This window comes from Artemia franciscana, unplaced genomic scaffold (assembly GCF_032884065.1).
Source record: "Artemia franciscana unplaced genomic scaffold, ASM3288406v1 Scaffold_209, whole genome shotgun sequence".
Taxonomy (NCBI): domain Eukaryota; kingdom Metazoa; phylum Arthropoda; class Branchiopoda; order Anostraca; family Artemiidae; genus Artemia; species Artemia franciscana.
The window spans coordinates 431,380-452,700 of record NW_027063105.1 but is presented as its reverse complement, the minus strand read 5'-3'; the positions used below and the strand labels follow the sequence as shown (position 1 = coordinate 452,700).

The following is a 21,321-nucleotide window of genomic DNA, read 5'->3' as shown; positions in this document are numbered from 1 at the left end:
TTTCGTGGGTAAAAGAAATTTTCCATGGAGAGGGAAATGGATTTTTTGGCATTACTAAAAAAACGATCAGAAATTCAAAAAAATTTAGCAAGTCTTTTCAACTGAAATTAAGGAGCAACATTAAAACTTAAACAAACAGAAATTATCATGTATATGAGGAGTGCTGCCCCTTTCTCAAAGCGGTCTTTACCCTTAATTCTTTTTTAGAACTTAAAAAAGTTCATTATTCTTATAAAACTAGAGTCTCTCTTAAATAATGGAGCCAAAATTCAATTTTTTTGCAATGAGCATGGTATTGAGGAAACGGCAATCCTATTCATATACAGAATAGCTTCTGTTCGTGCTATTGTTTTATGCTACTCCGTACTTTCAGTTTAAAAATCTTGCTTTTTTTAATATTCATGTACGTGTACGCATCTTGTTCTTGAATTTTAATATGGACGGTACAGTCTATCCCATGTAGAATTATGCACATATTAAGGGATGGATGTTGTTGGGGGTGTTGGAGGTGGAGGTGGAATTCCTGATGCTTGACCCCCATAGGATCCCAGTTTGATGGTTTACTATCATTCTATAATATTTGAATTCTCTTCATAGCTTCAAAAGTTTGTCATCCTACCATTTAAACATCTATCCAAAGACTATGCTTTCATTCCATCCATCCAAAGGACCAAAGGAAGAGCAGGTTGTTCCCAAGTTTCCTACGAAGGGGTCTTGCGAGGGATTGACAGGTAGTTGGAACTCCTTTTTTATTGTTACTTTTCTTCTTGTTTTTTTGATATATTGAAAATCCGGAAAAGGACTGCAATGATTAGAAAAAGCTATTCTACTAGTAAAATCGACAGACTGGGGTCATCACCTTTATGCCTGATTTATTTTTTCGTATTTATTTTGGATGGCCAAGGTCCGAGAAGGAGGGAAACTAGAAATCCCTAAAAGCCGAAGAACCTTATTTCTCATTTTCATACTTTAATAATTGTTCAGAGTTATTAGAGAAGGGGGGGGGGAGTTGCATCCCTGGCCACAGCCGGTGGAGTTCATTTAAAGATAAATACCTCCTCAAGTGAGTGAAAAACCTCTAAACAGATCTAAGCAAGAAAAAGATGATTTTACGTACGCTTCATAATTTTTTGTATTAAAAGAATTGTAGCCCATCATGATGGGCTAGCCCATCAGACTAACCGTGTTTCAAACAATAAGCTATAGGAAAAATTGGTAGTAACAAATTCTCCTTTTCAGCCAATCATCCGGGGCCAAACGGGAAGCAAATCGTCCTCAGATTAGGCAGGGGAGTTAAGGAAGGATTTAAGGAAAATTAGAAATTGTTGGGTGTGTGTAAAGAGGGAGGCTTTAGATATGTTGGAACGGAAGAGGAGCATGCTTAGCTGTGTTGGTGTTAGGCATCTTGGTGCTGCAGCCAGTTTTAGTATATGTAAAGAATCCATAAAAAGTAGTGATTCAAAAAGGATTCACAACTAACACTCCTTATTTTGTCTGTAAAGAAGCACTCGAACTTCGATCTTCCTTTTCAAGAAGAGAGGATAGTCATTGTAGGATAGTTGTGACTGTGAATGTCCAAAATCTGATTAATATTGACATTCACCGGTGTATGTCTGAAATTCCTTTTTCTCTCCTTGGATTCAATTAGAGTGGCGAATCAGCTTTTTCAGTCTTATGCATGCTTTGATGGTAAAAAAGCTATATCAGTTCGCGTTAGGTTAAATTAAGTTAATAAATCTCAGAAATGGGTGAAAATCTAACCTGACCTGTCACCATGAGACCTTGCATAAAACTGAAAAAGTTGACTGTAACTCTGACTAAATCCAAGGAGAAAAAAAGTTATTTCGGACATTCACTGTTGAATCTCGAAATCAGCCAGATTTTGGACATTCACGGTAATGCAGTAACTAAATTTTTTCTTTATTTCATCAGTTTTTGCACCCTTTACCTCTTAAGAAATTTGTTACCCCTAGCAGGAACAACGCGTTCCTCATAATGTAACAAGATGTCTCTTTGTTAGTTGGATTTTTGGTTAAAAATGGACGAATTGGCAGAGAGCCTATCTTATTCTTTTTGTAAGAATATCGTTTCAGTTCTGTTACACGCCTTTGGGAAACTACACGGTCTATATTATAGACGCGTTAATAATTACTTTGCTATGTTGGGTTTGTTTGAAAAGGAATTCATTAGAGATAAATGTGAGGCAACTTGTATATATTGTAATTCTTCCTCTAGTAGTTAATCATTGATGTGAGCTATGTATCATATATGTATGTAACAATAATAGATATTTATGCAAAATTTACTCAAGCGTTAATTTGATATGAGGCAGGGGGGGGGGAGGAACTGCTCATCCCGTACCTCAGTTTGTCCCCCAGCTGAAATTTAGGGGGTACTTTTCTGTTATAGTGACTGTGTATATAGAAGGTAAGTAGAACCGGTTTCTTCGTTAGTTTTTTCTTCTTAGCATTAGACAAACTAAGACAGGTGACAGAATAGATGGGAAAAATATAAATTGGGCTATATATTTGCACATTAGGGGGGTGGGGTAGAATTTTTTCACAGTTTGAAGTTATAAAAATAATTCTCACTGCGTAATATGCAGGATAATTGTACCTAATATTTTGGATGTACACCCGCTATACTTTACCCCTATCCCCCGAATGTGCAAATATATACCCTAGATTTGTTTCTAAAGTATTATAGTTTCATCATATTTTGTGATATTTTATTAGGATTAGCCTGAGAAACGGGCTCTACTTAGCTTCTATATAGGAAGGTGATATAGCAGAAATGTACCATATAGTTTCTTAAAAAAATCATGTCAAAATTAAGATAAGCCTGCATAATTCAAGCATCCAGAGAAACATGGCACAGCTTTCATTAGTATATTTTTTCCGTTATTGCACTCTATGACTAATTTTTCACTGTCATTTTCACTTGAATAGGGAAAATTAGGTACACCTTCACCCCCCTCCCCCTATCCCTGGATTTTGACGAACATACGCCTCTGAATTTTGGTTTCAGATTGGCTACTTATAAACAAAAGACTATACAACTATTAAATTCGCATTTCTCTTGGGACCTCATTTGTGGGAGGAGGATTTGTTCCCTAAATTGTTGCCCTTCCCTTAGATTTTGACAGTTGCATACTTTCGGTGTTTTCATTGAAAGAAATGAAATACACCCCTTCTATATTTAGAATGATTACGCTTTGGTAAATTTAAGAACCGATTCTTTATTTACATAGTGGCATGGTGGACCATACCTAATGTCTTTTTATGCTCTTTCCAGATATTTTATCTTCTCAATTGCAAATCCTCCCCCTCATATATGTCATTATATTGTCAATTTTCTCCGTGATATTCCATCTTCTCCTTAAATTTTTACCACTCTAATCGTCCTTATTAAATTTCGAATGGATCCTATCTTTTCTGTGTTTTTTTTTTTTATCGTCCCTCCTGTGAAACTTCAGAATACGAAACGTCTCTTTAAAAAAAGAAGAAAAACGTTCAATTTGTTTTTTTCTTTGTAAGATTCTTTAGAATTGACTGTGCCACCTTGAAATGGGAAAGTCAAAGTTCTTGCTTAATAGTATTTTGACCCACTTCGGGACCAAATCGTTCCTTTGGGCCTTAAAATGACAAACATCTCCAGTTCGTGATGTCACAATCCCTTTTCGTTTTTCATTTATTAGTTTTTAGTAGAAAAACGTCCATATTTCAACACCAATTGTTTTAACAATGCAATGATAATTGAGAAGGCAGGTCTTTGAAAGAAAATAAAACAGGTTTGACCAGGCTATCCAAGAACTGATTTTAGTTTTACGATAAAGCTATTAAAGTTAAGTTGGAAAATCCAATATAAAAAACAGTAAAAAAAATATGAGTCATTCGCGCAATTTTAGGATGAATACTTGGTTATACAAAATAATTCTTTTTTATTTATGAGAGGGAAAGGGGAAACCAGACTGAAAAAATACATCTGTTCCAAAAGCAGGCTTAAATATATAATATTCCTCCAGAACAAGAAATTAAAATTTTGGAACACCCATCGCATGAGGCATATAGACAAGAGCGATGATGACTTTATACATATAAGACAAGGATTTCCAAAAAAGTCGGAAAGTTTGAAATAATATCGTTCTTAGTTTTTCGTACGATTTATATATATTATGGTAAGTATTTATGGTACTTATTGGTTATATAATAGACATTATAAAATTTCGACACAAGAAACTTGTCAAGTAACTTCTTTATACTGTCGATCATTTGGATGGAAAAGATCAGATGGGATAATAACCGGTTAGTCGGCAGGAAAGGCAAAAGGAAGACCTCCTTTTAACGCGATTCATAACGACATTTTGGCGTTCTTGGTACATAATTCTAGGTCGTAATTTTACAATTTTCCTAATAAAGTATTATATTTACATCATATTTTTTATTTTATTTCATTTGTTTTATCAAAAGTTTGGGCCATACATTTGCGCATTAGGGGCTGGGGTTGGTGTAAACATAGCATATATTAAATACAACAATGGTTAGTTTTCACATTTAATAACTAATTTCTTAGACCACACTGGTTTTCCATTTACGAAAAATTGAGTAAAAAAAATGGGTTTAATTTCTATAAAGCAGTGAACAAAAATAAAATATATAAACTTTACCTTAAATAAAAAAATAAAAAATATCTTTTTTTATTAAAAAAGTAATAACCTTGCGAACGAAAGTCAAAGCAAGGTCAATGCTGTAAGATGTCAACAGACTTCAGCTAAACTAGCAAATGAAAAAATCCATTCAATTTATAATTCATAACTTTGTTTCATTAACCTGTAAGATTTTGATTGAATTTGGGTTTTGTTTTGTTGCAAGTATTTATAATTTTCATTTTTAATAGATTCCTATTTATACACCGAATGTGGCAGAGGAAAGTTTCATTATATACAGTTGCTATAGTTCTAAGGTTATTACCGTCAGTGCAGGAGTTTTGTTTTATAATGTGAGTTGTTCTTATTTATTTTATTGTTTATATATTTTTTTGCGTGGTGTTTTATTTGTCGTGGTATTTTTTTTATGATGTCTTAAAAAAGTCTTAAATTTTCGGTTTGTAATCTTTTTAATTTTTTTTCCCCGTTGAGAAAGGCTCCCGGACATGGGGCCGAAATATTCGGAATATTTTTATTTTTTTAGTTAAAGTGTAGTTTATATATTTTATTTTTGTTCACTGCTTTATAGAAATTAAACCGGTTTTTTTTGCTCAATTTTTCATTTATACATTCAATATATGCTTTACTTTACCCCCCCCCTTCGAATGTGCAGATATATAGCCCAAATTTGTTTCTAAACTATTATATATTCATCAAGTTTTGTTTCATTAGCATTAATCGAACTTCACTTCTCGAGTGTCTATTATATAACTGATAAGTACCGTATTTATTTATATATGTGTTGGTATGAGTAATCAAAACCGAGATTTGAACACTGCAAAAGACGGCGGAAAATTTATTAGGTAGTTTTCCTAGGAATTGAAAGATGACAGGTTACCAAAGATCGTCCTTTTGAGCCTACCATCCAGGGCCGACCAAGTAGCTAGTCGTCCTTAAATTGGTCGGGAGGCTATACAGAAAAATATTGTGAAAATTATAAGTCTTATGGCTACGACACCCAAGAAGTGAAATTAGGTCAAAACCAATTTAAACAATATTTACTTCATAATATGCAGAATAATTGCTGCTGAAACAATTTTGTATGCAGGCCGCAATGCTTTATCCCCAACCCCCTCCACTAATGTGCGATATTTTCCAGGTATTCTTGCAATGCGTCTCTTGTTTGAACCTGTTTACCTGTAAATTGAATCAACTGACGATAAAGCTATTAACCTAAGTTGGAAAAAATCCCATATAACAAAAACAGTAAAAAATAAATTCAAAAAAAAAATTCCCGCAGTTTTAGTATTACAACTTGGTTATAAAAAAATTGTTGCTTCAATTATGAGTGAGACAAAAGAGACCAACCCTGAAAAATACAATTCTTCGAAAAGCAGTTTCTCCAGGATAACAAGAGCCAAGAGGTATTTTCCCCTCCAACTCCCCCCACTGTCACTAGATCCGATCGGGATTTAAAGTAAGAGTTCTTAGACACAAGATCCTTCTAAATATGAAATTTCATTAAGATCCGATAACCCGTTCATAAGTTAAAAATACCTCATTTTTTTCTAATTTTTCCAAATTATCCGTCCTTCTACTACCCCCCCCCCTCCCAGATGGTCAAGTCGGGGAAGTATCTATTTCTAATAGTGATAGGGATATACATTTTGTTCAGGAGCTTAAGCAAAGGGATGGATGCTTTAGGATACTATTGTTTATATGGATATCCCATTTTAAATTAGAATAAACCGTGACAACGAGTAATCTCATTGAAGACTCAGAAATTTTAGGAGGTATATGATTAAGGAAAAGAGAGGGAATTAAAGGAAATGTATTGGCATTATCATGGATTTTGAAGGGTTTACTATCGTGTCTTATTCCAAGGCATCATAAAATTTCTTTAGGTTTTATCTGCCGTGAAATCATCAAACAATTTCTATACATCGGGAAATTCTTTATCGATACTGTTGATTATAACTGGAAAAGGAAGAAGACCTCGGAGAGTACCCTGGGATACTCCAGTGGGGACAGGCAGGGAAATAGAATGATGAATCTTGTGCTAAATAACTTGTGATCCATTTGATTCGAAAGATAAAGCCCAACTCCCCCAGGGGGAGGCCACCATCCAGAGATCTTTAAAGGGGGATTCTTTTGAGGAATATTTAAAGGAGATTTTCAGGTTTGGACCCCTTCAAATCTTCTGCGATTCTAATTTGCCCTTTTTCATTCTTTTTTTTTTAATAGCTATGATTTTAGAAAATTCTGATTCTAATTAATTTTAAGAAGTTATTAATGCCTATTTTTGGGGTTATTAATATTCGAAGTTTTTTTTTGCCATAAATAACCTCCTATTTGAGCTTTATTTGGTCCTTTTTGAATTTGCCAGTCTAATCTGTTGTAATTTTCATGACATGCTATGTCCTGTACATGTGTATACATTTTTTTTTAAATTTTTTTATTTAACTGTTACTTTTTTTTGCTAAAATAAAAAAAAAGTGTATGTTTAAACCATTATTATGGTTTTAACCTTTTTAAACTTTACTATTTTCTGTTTTGACCCCAAAATACGAGTTAGGCTCAGCTAGGCTTTTGATAGTTATTCAAAAAATGATAGACCTTATCTAGATGATATTTGCATTTATTAAAAAGTTTCTGTTTTGAAATGAAAATTTTTGAATGTTTAAAAACGAGACCTATAAGTTACAGTACTATGCTTCAACTAATCGATTACCTATGACTGCGCAGACACATCCTGTGAACGCAAAAAGTCAGTCCTAGTTTTCTCCTTTAAATTTCTTTCAATAAAACAAAATTCTTTTAATATGTGCATTATTTTTCTGACTGAAAACAAAGGGCAAATTCGCACCAACTATTTCACTGGCAATTTTATATTTTATTCTAATGGGTATTTTGGGATTTCCTCCATGAGGCATAAAAATGAAAAAAATTAGTTTAATTCAAGGATAAAAGGTTAAAGATCATTCCTGATTCTATCGCTATTTCCCCCTCGTCTACAATCTGTCTGTGTAAGCCCTTAAACGCTTTTACTTTCAATTCAGGCTGTAATTACTTGCAATATCTATTTTTACAGATAATCCACCCTCTGCTAACGTTTCTTTTTCAAGGAGGCACACTCTTGCCTTTTTAAAGAGGCGAACCACGACAATGTTAAGCGATCTTCGGTTCCAGTGGTCGCAGAGGGATGGGGAGGGATGCATTTCTTAGCCCGAGCTCCAACTAAGAAACCTGCCAAATTTCATTCCCCTCCGATTTTTCCTTCATGGGGAAAATCTGGCCGAAAGTTTCGACCCGTCAACCCCAGCCCCCCTTTAACGTTGTACGGGCTGAAATTCACAAGTTAAGGTCCCCTAGGGCCCAGGAGCTTATCCGCGAAATTTCAGCTCGATCCGATAACTCCTTCCCGGTTTTCCAGAAACCACGCATAGCCACTTAATGTTCATTTTCTTTTTTTTCCTGGACGCCTACAGGTCACAGCCGACATCGGATCTGGGTGTACGAAGACTCATTCGACGCGGAATTCTCCGAGTAAGTGCCCATGAAAGTTTCGTCGGAAAATCTTAACCCCCCGATTTTCTAGCTTAGAAAAACCCATTTTCCCATAAGAGCCCATGTTAATTTTTGAAATTCTTAAAAATTATTTAAAAGTTATATTTATAAACAAGCTGGCATTTAGCTCAGTCGGTAGAGCGTGGGACTTAAAATCCTGAAGTCAAGGGTTCAAGTCTCTTATCGGGTGTTTTTTTTTTTCACAAGATCAAAATAAAAGTGTATAATTTTGATAACACCTGGACTGCTTATCATTTGAGAGATAACAGAATATTAGCTTCTTATGAGGAAAAGAAACATTTCGGTCATTCTATCAATTTTTTTTCTATTTTATACAATGATTTAAAAGCGGGGGGGTTGGGGGGCGGCAGCCGCCCAACTTCCTCTCCTAATTCCTGTACGAGGAGTACATGAATTATTAAATTACATCCACCATGGATTGTAGAAAAACGTACAGAAATAATATGAAAAAAACTTCGTTTTCTTAAAGAGTTAAAGAGGCTGCGTCCCGAAGTCGAACCTTAAAACGTACAGGAATTAGGAGAGGCAGTTGGGGGGTTGCCGCCCCCCAAACCCCTCGCTTTTAAAGACTCTTTTGTACAAGTTTTTTGTACAAGTTATTCAGGTTTCAAGCTCATATTTTTTTTTTGTCAGAAGAAAGGTCATGGATGCGTGTTTATTTGTTTCCTTTTGTTCTTATTTTATTTTGTTTATTTTATTTTGTAATCGTATCCACCAATTGGTCTTGGAACATCATGAGATGGGTTATTTGAACGGAAATTAAAAGTTCAAGTTTCGTTTTTAAGTTACCGAAAGAATTGTAGGGCAACTAGGCCCCCTGCCCCGCACCCATTTCCCCAAATATCCCGATTAAAATTTTTAGATTGTCGTTTTGTTCATTATAGTCGAAAAGCCCAATAGCTATGACTTTGGATACAAAAATATGCCTTTTAGTCTAATGATGTGTTTGAAATCAGTATAGCCTCCTTTCTTTTTATTTGTTTTTTTTTTTGGCGAAAAACTAGGTAGATCTCAGCAACCTTATAACTTTTGATGTACAACCTTGAATTATTTGGCTTTACATAATTTGGATGAATATAGAATATAGCCAGTTCTTTGATGAAACGTTGTTATTATTTTTATACATTTGGATTCCGGTTACGATTAGTGTACTAGTTGATATTTTTATTTTGACGAGCCATTCTTTAGTTTTATATAACAAACTATTCGAGTAACTTCTATTTTTGGATTTTCTAAAGGGCTTAATATTTCTATTTGAAACTGTATCTTCAAGGATACCACTGCATTAATTCTAAGTAACTAAAAAATTGAGCACAGTCAACCACGGCTTTTCGAATTATTTGTTTGTATGGATTTAATACTTTGATCATTGGTTTACATGGATTTAATTACAAATTTTTAATTCCACTTCTTTGCTTTGAGCATCAAATGCTTCTAGGTTATGACATTTAGAAACCTTGATCTTTTCCATCTCTGATTTGTGAACATCTGTCCACTGGAATGTAGCCTGCTTTCCTAACTCTGAATGAGTGGTTTAAGGCGGAGAGATTTGGAGCATAATAGGATAGAAAATTGACCAATCCTAAGAACATCATGAGCTCTTCCTTGCTTGTTGGATACAGCATGTCCTTTATAGCTTGAAATTTCCTTGAATCAGGTTTTATACATTCAGCTGTGATGATGTAGCAAAAATAAGGGATAGTTGGAGCACTGAATATACATTTTTCAGGGTTGAATTTTACTCCTTCCTTTCTGGCCCTCTCCAGCACGTATATAAGGTTCCTATCATGCTTGTCATCCTTACCAGATACTAATATGTCATCCACAATCACACCTAGTCCCTCTAGATTGCTGAATATTTTCTCCATTTTCTGTTGGAAGATGTACTGAGCACAGACAATGCCAAATGGCATCCTCATGTATCAATACCTTCCAAATGGTGTATTGAAAGTTGTCATCTGATAGTTTGAGCATCCAATATCCAGACTTTGTATCTAGTTTGGTGAATCTGCTGTGACCATGGAGCTGTGCAGCTGCATCTTCAAAAGTTGGCATGGGGTAATAGGGTCGTTGTATAGCGTTATTTAGATCCTTGGATCTAAACACAAACACAGAGAACCGTTTTGTTTTTCAACAGTGACAATTGAGTTTACCCACCCCATTGGAGTTGTGGCCTTTTCTATAATTCCCTGTTTTTTTCCAGCTGTTCTAACTCACTTTCCAGCTTGTCATGAAGGGCAAATGGTTCGCATTTCACTGGATGTAAAGTTGGCACAGCGCCTGGCTTCAGATGTATGGTGCATTCACCTGCAATAAAAAAATGACACACATAAACAGCAAGCAAAGCATTACTGGCGGTGCAAGGTAAGCACAAAAGCTAATAACAAAAAAACAAGCAATAAGCATACAACTGGAAGAATGCTGAGGAACATTGACTCCAGAACTGACAAGGGGAAACATAGAAAACAAGTTTTCTGAACTACTAGTATCAGGTAAATCTGGTATTCTATGCTTTAAAAATGAAATCCTCATTATTTCTGATTTGTTCTATTTATGGTGAGTTTTTTTGCTGAAAAATCTCGCTCCAGTCTTGTTATCATTTCCTGTAGGTCTAGGATTTCGTTCTGCTTCTGTAGCGGACTTTGTGCAATCTTTGTGCCATGTAGCCATCATGTTGCAAAGTAACAAGAATAGGGTAGGACCTAGCTTAGTTCCCTGAGGTATACCACATGTTAGGGTCGTTGTATTTGGCGGATTGTTTTTGTATTTGGTCTTCTGTTTTCGTTCAGATAGGAAACTTTCAACTATCTTGATTAAAAAAGGGTGAAAACCTTCCTTGCATTTTAATATCTCCTCATGACTAGAGGTATCAAAAGCCTTCCTGACATCTGCGTTCACCATTGTTTCAAAATTTTTTTACAAGGTAGTGGCTTGTACTACACCCCTGTTGGAAGCCGTATTGTCGGGTGTCTGTTATTTCGCTGAGACCTTGTAGTTGCCATTTGTTAAAAAAAAGTTTCATGAACTTTTGATAATAATGGAGTTAGAGAAGTTGGTCGCAGATTGCCCAGTTCTTTGGGGTTCATGGCTTTCGGGACGTGATTCATTGCATAAATCACAGTTGAAGTTGCCCATTAGAATCCAATTGTATCCTTGACTTTCAATATTTTTGATCAGACTGCTGAGAGAGGAGCACACAGTTGCAAATTATTGTTAGAGAAGAGCCAAAAAATTATCAGCGGTACAAGTGGTACAATACAGGAGTGAGGGGTAAGGATTGTTTAACTAGGCATTCAAGTCCACCCAAGGGTCTTCCTCTAGTTTTCAGAGGTTTTGGCAGGGTGTGTCTTTTGTAGACACATGGGAATCAGCACATCTTGGACATTTTATAGCTTGGTCACATTTTTATTCTTAGTTTCTAATTTAATATCAGCATTTTTGTGTGTTGTTAGGTTTATTGCCAGACATACTAAAGCACAGTAAGGACTTGTATGCATATCAAAACGTCTAGGAACGTCTACAAGTAACATTCGTTTTTGATCGTAGCAATGTTTGTGCATTTACATCAAACAGATTGATTACTCTTATTGCATTTCGCTGCTTTCGCAACCCTGAAACGATATGATTTAAAATGATAACTTTAATGGCATACAAAATTTGACATAAAATTTTTTCAAATAGAATTTATTCTGCTGTAATTTGGAATATTTCCCTAGAACATTGCAACGATGAGAAATATTTTGTTGTTTACCGTGGAAAACACAACCCAAAGGAAAATTCATTCTCCAATCATTTTAGTATGTAGTAAAATAAATTTAGCTTTACTATCTTAAAGACTAACCATCAAAATTACCTCTTTTATTATTTCAGGACCCAAAGGTAGCGGCAACGGGTAACCTGAAGTATCCGTAGGTTATGGAACGACCAGCGGAAGGTACTCTTGATTTGCCTTTGTTATAAAAACAACAGATGCGAACAAGCAAGGTATGTCTTTGTATTTTAAGAGATTCTGCATGGAAAAGTTGGTTTTTGGGTCTTGTAGCCTTTTCTGAACGTTTAATTTAGTTGAATTTTTAGGTCATTTTCTCCTGGTAAACATCTTGGTGAATGAGCATTAACCACGCACTTCTATGAAACAAAAATATATTTTTAGGTAATAGAAAATGTTTATATTTCAATAAAATTAGCTTATATAATCTTTACTTTTAATGGAACGGAAAATTGACTGTGTTTTTACTATATTAAATAAAAAATAAGTTTTTTCACCTTAGTGTTTTCAACTGTGTTAAAGTTAAAGTGTTAAAGTTTTTCAACTTAAGTTTTTTCAACAACGCTAAACGCTTAAGTTTGGCTCTTTCTCTCAATTCTACTTTTTAAAACAGTAAAAAACTTTAGCGTAAAGAACAGGAAGTTGATGAGGAAGCAGACCCTTTCATATACGAAGTAATTTCTATTCGTTTTAAGTTTTAATGTCGCTCCTTGCTTTCAGTAAAAAAAACCTGTTTTTTTATTTAATTTCTGAACGTTTTGAATCAATGCATGTTTTGATTTTGGCTCTCCGCAGAGGAATAATTAAAACCAAATTTGCATTTTTTTAATATTTTTTTTTTGGCTAAATGGCTTTCTCATTGTTTTGATCGAATGATCAAATCAAATTTTGAGAAAAAAAGGAGTGGGGGAGGAAGCCCAGTTGCCCTCCGATTTTTTAACTTAAAAAGGAAATTAGAACTTTTAATTTTTTGCGAATGTTTTTATTAGTAAAAGATATACGTAACTTATAAATTAGCTTACGTAACGAACTTTTGTATTCTCATGTTTTTATTACATATATGAGGGGGTTCACCCTCTCGTCAGTACCTCGCTCTTTACACTAAAGTTTAAATTTTGTCCCAATTCATTAAGAATGACCCCTTTATCTCAAAAGCCGTAGAATAAATAGTTAAAATTACTAGAAATACTTTAGCGTAAAGAGCGAAGTATTAGGAGGAGGTGAACCCCTCATATGCATAATAATTTCTGTTCGTTTTAAGCTTTAATGCTGCTCCTTACTTCCAGTTGAAAAAACTTATTCATATTTATTTTTTCATTGTGTGTTTTTTTTAAATGATGCTAGAAAGCTCCCTTCATGGAAATTTTCTTTTCCATGACAAATTTCTCGACGGAAAGTTCTCCAAACATATCCCCCAACATATTCCCCTCTTCTCAACCCCTCCCCCAAATAAAAATCCCGATTTTCATTATCATTCTTTGAATTTTAGGGGATGTTTTCCCCCTTTTTTGAAAATCAAGCAAGTTTTCTCTGCCTCATAACTTTTCATGAGTAACACTAATCTGAATGAATCTTATATATTTGTAATTCGCATAGTTGAAACTTTTGACATACTCACTCATATCAAAATTATGTTTTTTTTTAACGTTCGGTTACTATTGAACCGTATAGCCTCTTACTTACAGTTCGTTACGACGAACTGTTTGAAAAGACTTTCCTTTCAATTTTTTTTTGTCAACAGTTTTATTAAATTAGCAACATGTGCTCTTACAAAACATTTAATTTTGAAAATCTAATTTGGTAGAGGGATATAATTTGATTTCAGCTGTGGAGTGTTCCACAGAGAACCACAATCTTAAGAAGGATTTGTGCAATTGTAAACGGATCACCTGAATAATATGCGGAACCTGAGTGTATATTTGAATCTGCTAATAAATAGGATGTCATCTGCGAATGCTAATTGCTAAAATGGACGTATTCTGGGGAGAGGCGGGGACTTCTACCCGGTCAGAACCCTCTCGAAAATTTTGTTGATTCATACAAAAGAGGCAAACATCAACATACGTCTGCTCAGGGCTTCCACTTCTCATGTTTTCCCATGAGATCTCATGTTTTCGGAAGATATCTCATGCGAAAAATATTTGTCTCATGTTCTCAAATTTTTAGAGGTTTTCTCATGTTTTTAGAGATATTCAGGTTTTTTTCTCATATTTACCTCCATTCGATATAATCTCCTGATTTCTGTTGATTTGAGCTCTGTCCAACTTGACGTTTACGATCTTTTGCAATTTTCTGGCAAACTGCAAAACATGTCTTTATTGTCCGTAGGGAATTCCATTTCCGCGAACCTTAATTAATGAATTTGTCGGCAGCTTGTCCCGTGACTCACCATTGTTATGTTCAAAAAAGGGTTGATTTGATTTGATTCTCAGTTTATAACTTCATCTGATCAGATCAGGTTCACTGGATAATTTGTGTACAATAAGGACGTTCTTTACCTTACGCGAAAGGATTTTTTTAAGGGTAAGTACTAAGTTTACTGGAACTGGACAGTTATACATCCCTGCACGTGTGCAACCCAAGAAGTAGGCCACTGACTTCTCCTAGGGGGTAGGCGGCTTTTATACTTCTACTATCTGTTTCTCTACCAAAATAACATGTTTTAACTTGAAACCAGTTCTTAACCTGTTGCCAGTTCAAGAATTATATATATATTTTAACTTGAAACCAGTTCTTAACCTGTTGCCAGTTCAAGAATTATATAGTACAAATTTGAATACACTATTCTCACGGATCTTATAGATATTCGGTATTTGCCAGACTAATAGCCCAGTCTATATCAAAATAACGATTTCGAGTGCCGGTAAAATTGGCTTCACAATATAGGAGGATGGCTTTTAAGATATGGGCCAAAGCCAGCCATACCAAATCTGTTTTCAAAGTGTCGATGTGTTTAAATTTTATGTCACTGTGTTTCAAAGTGTATTATTTTACTTTTCTAAGTGTGTTATTTTGTTGTGTTTTGGGGAGACCGGAAATCGTGAAAAACAGATAGAATGGAGGGATCGATGCATCAAGAACCTGATTAAACTGATATATTTGGAATCAGCAGAAGTCGATTCTTTGAATATATCTGTTGGTATCAAACTTCTGTTGTTTTTTAATGTTTCGGTTACTATTGAGCTTACTGACTTACAGCTCGTTGTCACGATATTTTAGATACGGTTTATACTCTGTTAGCGTCACCCTTGTTAAAACCGGTTTACCTGTAAATTTACCTGCGTTTACCTGCGGTTGGTTTGTATCCAGTCACTTTTGATTTATTTGAACGGACTAGAGATCTCAATTACTGGTAAAATGAGCATCCTCCAAAGTTTCTAAAACCATGAGGCAGAAGTGGGGATGACTAAGGGGTAGTCCCCCTCCTATACGGAATGAGTTTTGCTCATTATGGAGTGTAATGTCTCTCTTTACTCTCATAATAATAGCGTAAACCAGAAATATTCCCAGAAATCAAGAGAGATTAAATATCAGTTTCACTGACCCCCCCCCCCACCAAAACTACCCCCCCCCCCAAACAAAAGTCTTGGATACAGCCCTGTGGATTTTATATCAATATATACCTTCACTCTCTCACCGCCTCTCCCTTAGAGCTAATTATGTATTTATCCGAAGGTTCATTAAGAGTTTGGATGTTTGATATTAAAATACACCCTCTGAGGCATCTCCCTTTCTACCTAGCTACAAAACAATCATAGAACCCCATTGGAGAGTCTTAAAGCCCTCAAACGCAAATGTTTGGAATTGTAAAACAACAGGAGACCTACCTTGCACAGTGAAATTTGTATAAACTAAAAAATATTTTGACTTGTTTGGAAGGGATGGAAATGCCTCAAAGGGTGCATTTTAATACCAACGCATCAAAACTCTCATGGACCCTTCGAATAATACAGAATTAGTTCTAAGAAAGAAACAAGAGGAGGGTGGAGGTAGAAATTGATGTGTAATTCCCAGGACCATATTCAGGACTTTTGTTCGGGGGTCTGTTTTCTTCGGGGGAGGGGAACAAAACTAAAAAAACACATCAAAAACGTGAAATTTATATTTAATCCCTCTTAGTTTCTGGGAATATTTCTTGTCTACCCTGTTACTATGAAAGTAAACAGCTCCATTATCAATATGAACGGAACTTATTCTGTATAAGAGGGAAACTGCTCCTTCCTCATCCCCACCTCTGCCTTATGGTCATGGAAACTTCGGAGGATGCTCGTTTGATCAGAAATTGAGAGGTCAGAGAACCCTTTTGTAGAAGTTTCAATATACTAAATATCGTTTCAAATATACTAAAAATTTGAATTTTACATTTTTTGGCAAATAAAAGATCCCAGATGCGTGTTGTTTGTTTCTTCTTTTTGTTTGTTTTCCCCAGGGATAATCATATCAAACCAGTTATCCAAGAAGATCGGAAGAGGGCTAATTTGATCGAAAATAAAAAGTCCTATTGTTCTTTTTAAGTGACTGAAAATAATGGTTGGCAGCTAACCCCCGCTCATGCCCTCTTTTTCTCTAAGGTCGTCCGATCAAAATTTTGAGACAAACCGTTCGTTCAGCATAGTCAAAATATCTAATAAATATGTCCGAGCATGACTTAACCCCCAATTCCCCTTGGGAGGGTGAAAGCTATGAATTTTGCCCTGTGTATACACTTAGTGTTGGTGATTGGGAAGTGTACATATATTTTTCGGTCAGGGGGGGGGATGGAGGCTTCGTGGGAGGACTCTTTATCGAGGAATTTTCGTGGGTAAAAGGAATTTTCCATGGAGAGGGAGATGCATTTTTTGGCATTACTAAAAAAAAAACGATCAGAAATTCAAAAAAATAGCAAGTCTTTTCAACTGAAATCAAGGAGCAATATAAAAACTTAAACAAACAGAAATTATCATGTATATGAGAAGGGCTGCCCCTTTCTCAAAGCGGTCTTTACCCTTAATTCTTTTTTAGAACTTAGAAAAGTTCATTATTCTAATAAAACAAGAGTCTCTCTTAAATAATGGAGCCAAAATTCAATTTTTTTTGCAATGAGCATGGTATTGAGGATGCGGCAATCCTATTCATATACAGAATAGCTTATGTTCGTTTTATTGTTTTATGCTACTCCGTACTTTCAGTTTAAAAATCTTGTTTTTTTTAAATATTCATGTACGTGCACGTATCTTGTTCTTGAATTTTAATATGGACGGTACAGTCTATCCCCTGTAGAATTATGCACATATTAAGGGATGGATGATGTCGGGGGTGTTGGAGGTAGAATTCCTGGCGCTTGACCCCCATAGGATCCCAGTTTGATGGTTTACTATCATTCTATAATATTTGAATTCTTCTCATAGCTTCAAAAGTTTGTCACCCTACCATTTAAACATCTATCCAAAGACTATGCTTTCATTCCATCCATCCAAAGAACCAAAGGAAGAGCAGGTTGTTCCCAAGTTGCCTAGGAAGGGGTCCTGCGAGGGATTGACATAGTTGGAACTCCTTTTTATTGTTACTTTTCTTCTTGTTTTTTTGATATATTGAAAATCCGGAAAAGGACTGCAATGATTAGAAAAAGCTATTCTACTAGTAAAATCGACAGACTGGGGTCATCACCTTTATGCCTGATTTATTTTTTCGTATTTATTTTGGATGGCCAAGGTCCGAGAAGGAGGGAAACTAGAAATCCCTAAAAGCCGAAGAACCTTATTTCTCATTTTCATACTTTAATAATTGTTCAGAGTTATTTGAGAAGGGGGGGGGGAGGGAGTTGCATCCCTGGCCACAACCGGTGGAGTTCATTTAAAGATAAATACCTCCTTAAGTGAGTGAAATACCTCTAAAACAGATCTAAGCAAAAAAAAGATGATTTTACGTACCCTTCATAATTTTTTGTATTAAAAGAATTGTAGCCCATCATGATGGGCTAGCCCATCAGACTAACCGTGTTTCAAACAATAAGCTATAGGAAAAATTGGCATTAAAAAATTCTCCTTTTCAGCCAATCATCCGGGGCCAAACGGGAAGCAAATCGTCCTCAGGTTAGGCAGGGGAGTTAAGGAAGGATTTAAGGAAAATTAGAAATTGTTGGGTGTGTGTAAAGAGGGAGGCTTTAGATATGTTGGAACGGAAGAGGAGCATGCTTAGCTGTGTTGGTGTTAGGCATCTTGGTGCTGCAGCCAGTTTTAGTATATGTAAAGAATCCATAAAAAGTAGTGATTCAAAAAGGATTCACAACTAACACTCCTTATTTTGTCTGTAAAGAAGCACTCGAACTTCGATCTTCCTTTTCAAAAAGAGAGGATAGTCATTGTAGGATAGTTGTGACTGTGAATGTCCAAAATCTGATTAATATTGACATTCACCGGTGTATGTCCGAAATTCCTTTTTCTCTCCTTGGATTCAATTAGAGTGGCGAATCAGCTTTTTCAGTCTTATGCATGCTTTGATGGTAAAAAAGCTATATCAGTTCGCGTTAGGTTAAATTAAGTTAATAAATCTCAGAAATGGGTGAAAATCTAACCTGACCTGTCACCATGAGACCTTGCATAAAACTGAAAAAGTTGACTGTAACTCTGACTAAATCCAAGGAGAAAAAAAGTTATTTCGGACATTCACTGTTGAATGTCGAAATGAGCCAGATTTTGGACATTCACGGTAATGCAGTAACTAAATGTTTTCTTTATTTCATCAGTTTTTGCATTCTTTACCTCTCAAGAAATTTGTTACCCCTAGCAGGAACAACGCGTTCCTCATTATGTAACAAGGTGTCTCTTTGTTAGTTGGATTTTTGGTTAAAAATGGACGAATTGGCAGAGACCCTATCTTATTCTTTTTGTAAGAATATCGTTTCAGTTCTGTTACACACCTTTGGAAAACTACACGGTCTATATTATAGACGCGTTAATAATTACTTTGCTGTATTGGGTTTGTTTGAAAAGGAATTCATTAGAGATAAATGTGAGGCAACTTGTATATATTGTATTTCTTCCTCTAGCAGTTAATCATTGATGTGAGCTATGTATCATATATATATGTAACAATAATAGATATTTATGCAAAATTTACTCAAGCGTTAATTTGATATGAGGCAGGGGGGGGGGGAGGAACTGCTCATCCCGTACCCCAGTTTGTCCCTCAGCTGAAATTTAGTGGGTGCTTTTCTGTTATAGTGACTGTGTATATAGAAGGTAAGTAGAACCGGTTTCTTCGTTAGTTTTTTCTTCTTAGCATTAGACAAACTAAGACAGGTGACAGAATAGATGGGAAATATATAATTTGGGCTATATATTTGCACATTAGGGGGGTGGGGAAGAATTTTTTCACAGTGTCAAGTTATAAAAATAATTCTCACTGCGTAATATGCAGGATAATTATACCTAACTTATTTTGGATGTACACCCGCTATACTTTACCCCTATCCCCCGAATGTGCAAATATATACCTTAGATTTGTTTCTAAAGTAATATAGTTTTATCATAGTTTGTGATATTTTATTAGGATTAGTCAGAGAAACGGGCTCTACTTAGCTTCTATTTAGGAAGGCGATATAGCAGAATTGCACCATTTAGTTTCTTTAAAAATCATGTCAAAATTAAGATAAGCCTGCATAATTTAAGCATCCAGAGAAACATGGCATAGCTTTCTTTAGTATATTTTTTTCCGTTATGGCTCTCTATGGCTAATTTTTCACTGTCATTTTCACTTGAATAGGGAAAATTAGCTACACCTTCATACCCCCCCCCCCTATCCCTGGATTTTGACCTCTGAATTTTTGGTTTCAGATTGGCTACTTATAAACAAAAGACTATACAACTATTAAATTCGCATTTCTCTTGGGACCTCATTTGTGGGAGGAGGATTTGTCCCCTAAATTGTTGCCCTTCCCTTAGATTTTGACAGTTGCATACTTTCGGTGTTTTCATTGAAAGAAATGAAACTTATAAACAAAAAACTATATAATAGACATTATAAAATTTCGACACAAGAAACTTGTCAAGTAACTTCTTTATACTGTCGATCATTTGGATGGAAAAGATCAGATGGGATAATAACCGGTTAGGCGGCAGCAAAGGCAGAAGGAAGACCCCCTTTTAACGCGATTCTTAACATTTCGGCGTTCTGGGTACATAATTCTAGGTCGTAATTTATAATTTTCGTAATAAAGTATTATATTTACATCATATTTTTTTATTTTATTTCATTTTTTTTATCAAAAGTTCGGGCCATACATTTGCGCATTATGGGCTGGGGTTGGTGTAAACATAGCATATATTAAATACAACAATGGTTAGTTTTCACATTTAATGAATAATTTCTTGGACCACACTGGTTTTCCATTTACGAAAAATTGAGTAAAAAAAAAAAACGGGTTTAATTTCTATAAAGCAGTGAACAAAAATAAAATATATAAACTATACCTTAACTAAAAAAATAAAAAATATATTTTTTATTAAAAAAGTAATAACCTTGCGAACGAAAGTCAAAGCAAGGTCAATGCTGTAAGATGTCAACAGACTTCAGTTAAAATAGCAAATGAAAAATTCAACGTGTAAGATTTTGATTGAATTTGGGGTTGGGTGACCTGCGTTTGTTTTGTTGCAAGTATTTATAAATTTCATTTTTAATAGATTCCTATTTATACACCAAATGTGGCAGAGGAAAGTTTCATTATATACAGTTGCTATAGTTTTATTCTAAAGTTATTACCGTCAGTGCAGGAGTTTTGTTTTATAATGTGAGTTGTTCTTATTTATTTTATTGTTTATATATTTTTGTGTGTGGTGTTTTATTTCTCGTGGTATTTTTTTTTATGATGTCTTAAAAAAGTCTTAAATTGTCGGTTTGTAATCTTTTTTTTATTTTTTCCGTTGAGAAAGGCTCCCGGACGTGGGGCCGAAATATTCGGAGTATTTTCATTTTTTTAGTTAAAGTATAGTCTATATATTTTATTTTTGTTCACTGCTTTATAGGAATTAAATCGGTTTTTTCTTTGTTCATTTTTTTATTTACACATTTAATATATGCTTTGCTTCCCCCCCTTCTAATGTGCAAATATATAGCCCAAATTTGTTTCTAAACTAATATATATTCATCAAGTTTTGTTTCATTAGCATTAATCCAACTTCACTTCCCGAGTGTCTATTATATAACTGGTAAGTACCGTATTTATTTATATATGTGTTGGTATGAGTAATCAAAACCGAGATTTGGACACTGCAAAAGACGGAGGAAAATTTATTAGGTAATTTTCCTAGGAATTGAAAGATGACAGGTTACCAAAGATCAT

At 34.9% G+C, this 21,321-nt stretch overlaps 1 long non-coding RNA gene across 4 annotated transcripts in view; it reads left to right on the top strand.

Moving 5' to 3' along the window:
- LOC136042826 (uncharacterized) overlaps nt 1-21,321 on the top strand; it is an 82,203-nt gene that overhangs the window by 24,719 nt on the left and 36,163 nt on the right. For 2 of the 4 annotated variants that reach the window (XR_010621452.1, XR_010621450.1), the window contains exons 3-4: nt 598-731; nt 12,104-12,217. This is a non-coding gene — a long non-coding RNA (uncharacterized LOC136042826). Of the gene's footprint in view, nt 1-597; nt 732-2,103; nt 2,199-12,103; nt 12,218-21,321 lie in introns of those variants that run through there. The other 2 variants (XR_010621453.1, XR_010621451.1) reach the window with 2 other exon arrangements.